Below are 10,655 nucleotides of genomic sequence, written 5' to 3'. Positions count from 1 at the left end.
TAGCTACCTTTTCTGAAAAAAAAATGTAATTACAATAATTCCATCTGTCAGATTTTATTTGAAATGTTATGTTAATGCATGTACATAAAACATTTTAGTAGAACGGCAATAACACCAGAAATATATTAGCAAAATAATATAAATACATGTTTTGTCCTGGATTTCTATGGTATTAAAGAAGCCTGTATATTTGTCAGACAACAGAATCTCAAATATCCACCTTTTGTGTACAAAGGAAGATGGAAACCGGTTAAATACCAAAGATACTACTGTCAACATTCAGTTGTCTGATTTGCATCAAAGAAAAAAAAATGAGCTCGTCCATTGTGCCAAGCCGTCAAAATGGCCGTCAAAATCTTAGTTTTATTTCGGTCATGTTTGGAGTTAAATAGAGTTATGGTGGGTGTTTCTGGAATCGAGAGACTACATACACATCTTGCCGTCCTACTTATGGTCGTACTTTGTAAAAACAATCCTGGGGATGCAATTGTGTCAGTTATTTCGGACAGTGAATTGAAAACCATACCTCTTGTCATACTAAAATTATCCTTTAGATTGAACAAGTATTAATCCTTCCAATGATTAAAAAGTGTAGTTCTGGTATCTCATTAAAATTCTGACAGGTCAAATATATTCTTAAATCGTCATGTGTTGTCAATGGACAACGCAAGTACATTTCAATTATATTTATGAGAATAATTGATATGGTGAATATGTTAAAGAGGCAGCAATCCCACAGGGATGAAAAATCTCAATTTAATGCAAGCCATGGGTCTTCAATGGACGATGAGGAAACCCCAGCACCACTTATACGGGGAAATATATTGAAAACTTCCCCATGTTAATTCGACTTCATAAGTGATAACCATAAACAAGATTCAGTATAAACATACTTGAAGTATTCATTTTGGTACAAACAAAAACAAAACTCTTCTCCTTTATCTGTTTATACTAAGTTTTTTTGTATATAAAATTTATAAATCAGATAAATACAACCTTTGTCAGTGAAAAAAGATTTACTCGTCGGAAGGAGTAATCAAGGGAACCAAGGTTATAGTGGTAATCAAAAGAATGTAATCCAGGGACAAGTTAAATATTTTTCAAGTACTTGATTAAAATCAATTGATTAAGAAATAAGGTTTTATTCATGTTGGTTTCGATAACGTGAACACCAATTAAAACAAACGGAAAAAAGGAAAACAGAAATCAACCATCTAACAAAGACATGTTAAAGTAACAATTGCTGCCAGAATGTAGACGTTGTAATAAAATTGCCTACAGCGCCACGTCATATAAGAATACGTCAGCTGTGTATTCATTGATTACGACCAGTTCCTTCCTTTCTTTGCTAAAGTTTATGGCTCTAGGACAATCCATACCATCTGTTTTTCTTACAATAATTCTATGCTCTTTCCCATTTGCTGAAATCACATGCACGTTGTCGCTTGAACGGCATGTCAAAAAAACGATTCCGGAAGCAGTTGAAGTTATTCCGATGGGTGACTTTAGTTCAGCATTCCTATATTGCCATTTAGATTCACCCTTGTAACCAAAACATAAAACGACGTTCCTATCGAAATTTGTACAGGTTATTGCTTCATAGCTGGCAGTTATGCAGTGTAAATGCATGTCAACATGAAACTGTTTGAAGGTTGGATTGTCCGGTTCACCCCATGATACCATTTTTAATGGATAAGAAGAACCGAAAAGACAACAGTTAAAATAATCGACATCGTAGCAGTTCATACGTATGGTAGACTCATTTCTCCCGGTAGCTATATCAACTAAAGATATACGGTTATCATTTGAACTGACAAATATACTCGTTCCATTAGATGAAACAGCAACTCCAAGTGGGCCATGTTGAAATTGCACGCAAAATCTTGCTTTTAGTTTCGTATATATAAAGTGTCTTTGTCTTACAGTTAGTCAAAAAAATATTTCCCCTGAATGTAATGACACACCCTTCGATGTTTCCACCTATCCTATCTTTTAAATTGGCCTTTCCTTTAAGTGTCAGAACTATTCCATTCAGACTACCCATGTGTGATACTGGAGCCATTAGCTGCATTTTTTCTTGTGTTGGTACATTTAGTGAGATATCAAATGTAATATCTGTTAGAGACAATGTACACATGATGGACGACAGTTGTTTTTTAATATTTTTCATTTCCGAAAACGACAATGAGAGCTTTAATTTGGTAAGTTCTTTTCCGCTTGTTAATGATTTTATGTTTTCTCAAGCATATATGCATATCAAGCGCTTCCTGTATTTCTGGTAGAGCAAAGAACACTTGACGATCAGAATCAATATCCTTCATCATGATCATATCCTGTGACATCCTCTCGGCAGAATCTGTTTCTGAGCGTAAATCATTTTGAAGGGATTCGAAACGACACTTTATTTCTGATTCCTTAAGGTGTAGCTGTTTTTGTATATCGCTTTCAAGGGAGTTGAGGTGTTTTTCGAATGTTGATCGCATCGCTTTGAAATTTGACATGCAGTCAAGAACTTATGTCTGTACGTCCTTGAGATAAGACATAATGTAATTATCCAAGGAATAGTAATCACCAATTTGCACAATGTCTCGTTAGTTTCGAGCTTTGCTGACAATTTAATATTTTTGATAACGTCCATAAGCGATGATGTTTCTTTCGATGAACAACAATATGAGTAATATTCTGGTACACATTTGACACAGCAAGGAGCTTCATGCTTTTTGCAGTACAGATCAAACAAACATTCATGATCGCGACAGAAATCTGGTTGTGATTGTAGAAACTCGGGTAATTTCTCGAAGTCCTCAATTGAAATAATCACGTGGTGTTTGGTAAACTTCGACCATTTATGATACGTGTAGCAGTTTGAGCATAAAGCGTCATGACATTCTGGGTACCAAACTATTGCCACCTCATTCTCATGGTCTTCTGCACATAGGCTACAATAACGTTGGTTCACACTTGCAGATGCCATTTATCTTTTAAAAAATGAAGAAAAAATCAAAAGTAATTATAAATGCAATACCAATAAACTACAACAATTTCCCTGAAAAAAAAATAATGTAAAGCATGATAATTGCTTTTGTTTGGTCTTAAGTATTTTTGAGTGTACACATTACACATAAAGAGCATGAAATATAGAATCGGTCATATAAATTTCATTTTGTTTAAAGATATCTAACTTAACATTTACAATGAAACAAACACATACAAATTGCAAAAACAAAAACACATTAATACATATTGCTTGCTTATTTCAAAGACATGAACGCCGAAAAAGCGTATTCTGCTTCTTTTAATATATACTTAATTCACAAAAACGAAACATATTGAAATTGAGTTTTAAAGGATTTCAACGAGAGAAGAACGTTTTAAATTGAAATCGTATCTGAAAAACCATATCCCTTTAAAGAGTAATCAAGGGAACCAAGATTTTAGCGGAAATCAAAAGAATGTAATCCAGGGACAAAGACCCGACATGGAAGGAAAACAGACAAACATGACAAAAAAAAAACATAAAGCAACTAAAATAACACATAAAAAAGTAACAAAAGTAAATGAACAATGGACCAGATGCACTGGTAGGGTAAGCGTCCTCTGCTTTTCTAGAAACACCCGCCGAGTTGATCATAAAAGTCAAGTCCGGGGTAGACGAAAGAGGAAAGAAAAACTATGACGTTGAACAAATCTTTTTTTTTAGATACATGTATCACTTTTCTAAAACTTGGGTTTATGCAGTACCAATTTAAAACACAGACAGTCTCGGACATATGGAAGCAATTTTCTAAGCAGTAGCACAACCGGCTTATTGTTTCAAGCCATGAAGCAAGTTGTACTGTAATCATGTTTGTAATACATCTTTTTAGCATTCCATAATTGAATCAATGTTATGAAATTGTAAGTCTTCTTTTAAACAAAAGAACGACATCATACATAACTGAACATTTTGTATTTCAACAGAGATATTACCAATTATTAATTTGTAAGTAGCAATCGTTATCAAAAATCTGAGAGGAGGTGATTCGTGCATATCAAAACCCATCGAATTCACATTAATTTCTAACTCGGAATCAGTTACTGACCACAATATCAGTGTATATTTCATTGTTTTTTTTACTTTTCAGATAATGTCATATAGAATGTGTATGAAATTGGCATTTTGCAAGAGTTACCGTTCATGATTTGATTGACTTGCCTAGAAGACTAATGTATGGCTTTCTAAAAAATATAAATTATATCATATATAGACTGGAAAAACATTATTCGGTTGGTTTTTTGTAAACCATGAATCACCTCTACGATAGGCAGTCTCTTAATTGTGTATGAAATGATACTTCAGTCTTAAATATGGGAACGTTACAACCTACAAACCATGAAATTTTAGAGTACAATGTTCAAAGGGGGTGTACGTAGGAAAACCACAGGTATTTGCGCTCAAAGTTAACTGGGTTTTTTAATGACCAACGTGAATGTGATGCACAGACGAACGGACTTAATTCAAACTATTTTCCATTGCAATGTCCCTTGCAAAATTGCATTTCGTGTGATTTATTTTTGTGTTTACATGTTGGGAGACTGTAGCATTTTTCAACTTTTCTTAAGAGGAAACATGAAATATAATGCATTCAAAGTTCCTTAACATTCAAGGTATGTAAGGGGTTTTATTGTTTATTTGGATTTTCAGAAAACTTGTTTAAATGTTTAAATGTGTACACTACAGTTATGTTTTCAGGCGGAAATGCAAGAAAAATACTTTAAAACAAATTCTAAAGCAGAATACTTAAGTAACAGTCCACGTAAAATTCAGACACTGCCAAAGGTATATGTGATTTATGGCGAAAAAAAACCCACCGAACAAAATGTTTTTTTTTTTTTTTTTTTTTGGGAGGGGGGGGTGCTACATGTGCAAAACCTTCACATAACGAAAGATCTACTTCATTAAAACCTGTGATTTTGAGAAAATCATACATTCATCTCCATGGAGCGTGAAAGATCCGTATACTCACACGCAGAGTTACACGTATCATTTACAATTAGCCTTAAGGTTCAATAGAAAAAGATAAATAATGTAAAACAAGTACTACAGCGTATCCTTAAAAATAAAGATAGCCGACGCAGTAAAAATTATTCTTTTTACATGTAATGTTCTACATTTCGTTCAAGGAATAACACATGGCACGCAATTATAATTTTCTATACAGTTTTTTTTTTAACTCAACTAATTGATCAGTATTTGGCCTATCGGGAAACAGCATTGCGATCAGGTGACTTGCGTTTCCAAGGAAGAGCGTCTTTCAGGTCAAAGGGTACAAAGCGAAACGTTAACGACTGTGTCGGAAAAAAATATGCAAGAGGTCTAAACTTGAGATTCACCTTTTGCTTCGATGCTTATCCCGGTGGGAATATTTACAACTCCAGCAGTCAGCAACCTTATGACGTGCCAGTTGCAAGTATCGCTTTCTGTTCTGTTTTTTTTTACGATGATGGCGGAATGTTAATCTTCTACTTAACAGATTTTTCTTTTCTTCAAAGGTCTGAGTCTTGTATTCTTTGCTCCATAGGCTTCTATATTAAACCTTAAATATTCATGTAATTTTTGTAATAGACAAGGAGTTTCAATCTAATTTTTTGGCTTTGTTTTCCCATTAAGGAAATGTAAAAATCGTTTTAAGGTGCATTTTAGAAAAAATGCACAAACTTTGCTACACAAGAACAGATCGAACTAATAATAGATTCTTTACTACTTTCTCTTATATTTTGGGTTCATCAAATAGACCCATTTTCTGAAGCATTATTTTTCATGAAAATACTGTTTTTCTTAATAAAAAAGTTTTTAATGTCATAGCTTGCTATTTTACCTGGACTTTGGGTGAAAAATGATAACCATTTTCAAAAAAGAAAAAGAATAGGAAAGCGCACTAAATTTTTTAGCCTCCATGTTTTGACGTTCATACGCTCGGGAAAATGCAATACAAGACTGATACCTAAATTATTTGTTTATTCTCGTGATGGTTGTTGGGTATTTCTTGTAATTTTTTGGTTTTAAATGTACTTCTTTCAGTTTCCAAAGATTCTAATTTTACTCTACATTATTTTACTATTAAAAATTATGTTCTTTTGGTTTACAAATATCTTATTTTGCATAAACATAAAATTTTACATAATTGGAAACCTGTCATAGGGGCAATTGTATACTTGCATTATATTTTAATTCGTGATGCACAAGATTGTTTATTGTACTCGATAATACGAATTGATTACATACACATGCGTTACAGGTACTAAACAAACAATACTTTCATTTTCATTGATAAAGAAAAAAAAACGAAACAAGGTTGCTGTTAATGACGACGACTGCAGGCAATTCGAGATCTTGGACTATACTTAAATATGATTTAATTGTAATTGAAATTTGATATGTTGTCATTTCATTGTAATGTAAGATATTTTAGGTGATTTAAATTCGTTTCCGAAAGGGAAATATCAGGAAACAGAATTTGTACGGTAATCAGACGGGGACATACTCCATGGATAACGACTTGGAAAGGAAAAGAGACTCGAATTTTTATCTAACTTTGTATTTGTATGATTTTATTTTTAATTTGGTGTCCTGTTTCCTGTTTACTTATTTTTCCTTTAATCTTTTCTCAATGTGAAATATATTATGTATATATTCATCGATCACCTGATAAATATTTATGTGTTAAACTAGCGTTTTGTAGCTATAATTTTATCTGTTATCTCTTCAGATGTTCCATAAGCACAAAAATCCCATGTGTGAAAATGTTAGTATCCGATTAACTAGATACAAGTGTTTTTTAATTGTTATCAAGGGAACCAAGTTTCGACCTGAAATTAAAAGAATATATTCCATAAGGCTAGACAAGGAAAATACACAGAAAAAATATGAAAACACTAAAATCACAAGTACAAAGAAACAAAAGTAAATGAGCGACCAAGACTCCACTAAAAACTGGGAGCTTGGACCTGGTGAACTAGAATGTTAAGTGTCATCTGTCTTTCTAGAATTCCCTGCCGAGTTGCTTATTAAATGTCACGTCCCGGGTAGAGGATAGAGAAAAGGAAAACTATGACACTTTGAACAAATCAGTTTTCTTGGTGAAGACACGGGGTTTGCTACAACTATCGAATATACTACCCCACTAATGTATAACTTATGAAAGGGTGATCCCAGATTTGGGGGTTCCTCGCTTCAATTCAAATAAAATTGAATTTATCACTATTTATTGCTCAGCATTCACTTGAAAGGAGATGAATCTAATGAATAAACATAGGTATCACCATCAAATACTTCTAACTTAATCAACACAATGATTTGAACATACTAACTTCATATTTCTACAATCGAAAGTGAAACTACTGCGACCTTGGCAATGACTGTTGAAATGATATTCCTGACTCCTCCCGAGTCAATTTCGTTCATTTACAACACCATGCAACCTAAAATGGCGAATAAGGAAATGAATGTCGAAACAAAAAATGAATGTTGAAATGGGCCATTGGTCCTTCCAACCCCCCCCCATCATTCCTCAAAAGATGCTTAATGATTTGTTAGAAGTTAAACTATTTTATTTTTGAAAAACACCTTTGAGATGTTCCCTATTATAATTCCAATTAATTATTCGAATGTTGAAAAGAAAAAGGGGAAAATGGAGACAACTTAAGATATGTGTTCTGGTGTCTCATCACAAGTGCATTTTGATTATATTTATAAAGAGAATTGATATGTTGAATATGCCAAAGCGACAACAACCCCATCGGGATAAAATATTTCAGCTCATCTCACGGCTACTCATGGGTCCCTGGATTACATTCTTTCGATTTCCGGTAGAATCTTGGTTCCCTTAATTACTCTTTCAATAGACTTACTTGGTACTGTGACGTCATTAATGTTGATAGGGTCCGCAGGCTGCAATTAAAAATAAATCCAAACTAAATAAGGCTTTGATGAAGTGAAAAATCTGAAATTTTGACTTTTATCTATAAGTAATTGAATTATAAGGATTTTGTTTGTTTTTTTTTAATTTTGAGCAAGTTTTGCTAGCATAACCTAGTAAAAAATTGAAAACAATCCTTAAGTGTAAGTGTTTGTAAGAATCAGTAAAATGGAAGAAATCAGAAACATGCATTTCAAATACCCAATAATCTGACAATTTAATTCCACTCAAGGATACTTTCTCTATTTGAAAATACCATTATTTGATCTTGACATCACTGGCTTTGCTCGGAACTTTTTCAATAGAATGAAAATAAAAATGAGGTTTTTGACAGAGTTATCTGCCCCTAGAAATGTTAATTTTCAGTGCATTTCAATGAAATTGTAAATAAATGGTCCAGCATGATATGGACAATCTTGTCTGTTTTCTTTATTTCTGAGGGTGAAAATAGTCATATTGCGCTATCAAAATGATGTTTTTTCATACCATGTTTCACCGATTGCCTGATTTTTTACAGAGACTGACACTTAAAATCCAAAAGGGTTTAGATAGTTTTTACTGTACATTTTTATCTCCTTTGCACACACATTATAACAATACCACGACTGCCTGATTCTAAAAGATACTGACATTTTAATTTAATTTGAGTTCAAGCAATAATTTGCGGCCATGTTATCCAATACAAGAAAATTTTATTTGAGTTTAAACGCGTGCATCCTACGTTGACGATTAAAAAGAAAGTTTATCACTATCTTCAAGTGTGCATATGTTAATGTACTGGCTAGTATACATCATGTAATATACAACAGAAAATTTAGTTTTGATCTTGATATTTCAAATTATGTATCTAATTCAAGTCATTTCACGATGAAGCGTGGCAGAAAGAGTGAAAAGCCCAATATTTCTCCAACGGATGAAAGTAAACCCGATATTAATTTTCAACGATTGTAAGTACCTGTTTCATTCGAGAAAATAATTACATGTTGTTCGATTCGCCCAGATAGAGCCGCCATTTCTGGAAACATAGTATATAATGACGTCAAACTTTCTCTTCTCTTTGTTTTGAATACATCTATGACGCTGTCACTGACATTTCATTGGTTAAACGAACAAGTTCAGACGAGCTCGCGTGACCTTGTCTTACACGGGTCGTCTTAACTCGCAAAGGGCCATTTCCGGAAGGATTATTAAACACACACACACACACACACTGAAAACAAACAAACAAAAAAGAAAAACCAAAACTTTGATACAATTGCAGTCGATAAATTTTACCTCGTCTTATGGCAAATTGATGAAGGTATTACTGAACAGAAGTATACTAAAGTCTGGAGTTAAAGTCTGGCATGTCAGTTAAAAGCAAGTAGTCCTTAGTTCGTATATTTGTGTAATATATATATTCAGTTTCTTTATTTCCGTTGTAACGAGGTGCTCAGGATTTTTTGAACTGACCTTTAAGTGCGTTAAATTGTGTAATATTTTTCTACAATTGCCATATTTTAAAGGGGGAGGCTTTGTGATCACAGCAAAGTATTTTAACCCCGCCGCATCTTTTGCCCCTGTTCCAAGTCAGAAATTTCTGGCCTCTGTATGTCTTGCTTTATTTTAACCTTTAGTTTATATTTTATGTTACTTGAGGAAAAAGTAGCTCTTTTGTTGTACCTGTGTATACTAATGTTTGGGGTCAGCTGTAGTCTGCCCTGTGGTTGTTCATTGAAGACCAATGGGTGGCCTTGAGCTAAATTTTTGTATCCCAGTGGGGTTGTTGTCTCTTTGAAATATACACCATACATATTCTGGTTATAAAACTGCATATTAACATGTTACGAAAAAACACTATAATGTATATCTCGGTTACTGTGAAGGTACTAGTGTTCGTGGTGTACCAATTTTCGTGATTTTTGTGGGTTGGCTAAACCACGAAATTTGGTTCCCAACGAAAAGGTTTACATTGATGTGTATACTGAAGTCCTCAGAAGCACGAATTCAAGAATCCACGAATTAAAATACTTTCGCAGTATGTAGCTGTTCATACAAAAATATTGATCGAGGAAAGGAAATTATATTTCGTAATTGTTGAAAGATTACAAATTAACCGAACTAATTGTGTATATGCCATGCCGGTAAAACAATAAACTATGATATAAAATGTTGAGCCGATAAGTTTGTACAGTCTACAGTCGTTTTTTCATTAAAACGTTTTTCTTTGTCGTAATAAGTTTATCTTGAAGACTTTAGATTTTTATACGTTTGGTGTTTTCTGGAGTATTTGTTTGGCAGGTGTTTATAGAAAAGCAGAGGACGCTTACCCTACCGGTGCTGCTGGTCCATTCTCCCAGGTTTAGTGGAATCCGAGTTGCACATTTGCTTTTGTTACTTTGCGTGTATTATTTTAGTTCCTTTATGTTCTTTATTGTGTGTGTCTGGTTTCCATGTCTGGTCTTTGTCCCTGGATTGCATTATTTTGATTACGATTAGAACCTCGGTTCCTTTGATTACTCTTTGACTGGAGTCACAAGTAACTTGATTCATGTTTCGTTTTAAATATATGTTTCATAAAAAAACGACAAATTTAATGACCGGCTAACACAAAAAAAAATATTAACTGTAATTGCCTATAACAAAACCTCATATACGAATACGTCTGCTGTGTATTCATTGATGACGACCAAATATTACTATACAAAAAGGACTATC

The 10,655-nt window shown here is 33.5% G+C and overlaps 1 long non-coding RNA gene across 1 annotated transcript; it reads right to left on the bottom strand.

The window, feature by feature from the left end:
• Positions 1-52: 52 nt before the first annotated feature.
• On the bottom strand, positions 53-10,650 carry LOC148621283 (uncharacterized). Its single transcript, XR_015921142.1, has 5 exons — positions 8,914-10,650; positions 7,891-7,930; positions 7,351-7,461; positions 5,374-5,576; positions 53-2,978 (listed from the first exon to the last, which is right to left on the bottom strand). It is a non-coding gene; the product is annotated as an uncharacterized LOC148621283 (long non-coding RNA).
• Positions 10,651-10,655: the final 5 nt, after the last annotated feature.

The sequence above is a fragment of the Perna viridis genome, chromosome 3, assembly GCF_037379345.1.
Source record: "Perna viridis isolate PV_CMFRI_1.1 ecotype Kerala chromosome 3, ASM3737934v1, whole genome shotgun sequence".
Taxonomy (NCBI): Eukaryota; Metazoa; Mollusca; class Bivalvia; order Mytilida; family Mytilidae; genus Perna; species Perna viridis.
Note: the sequence above shows the minus strand (reverse complement) of the source record. Positions and strands in the feature narration are given on the sequence as shown.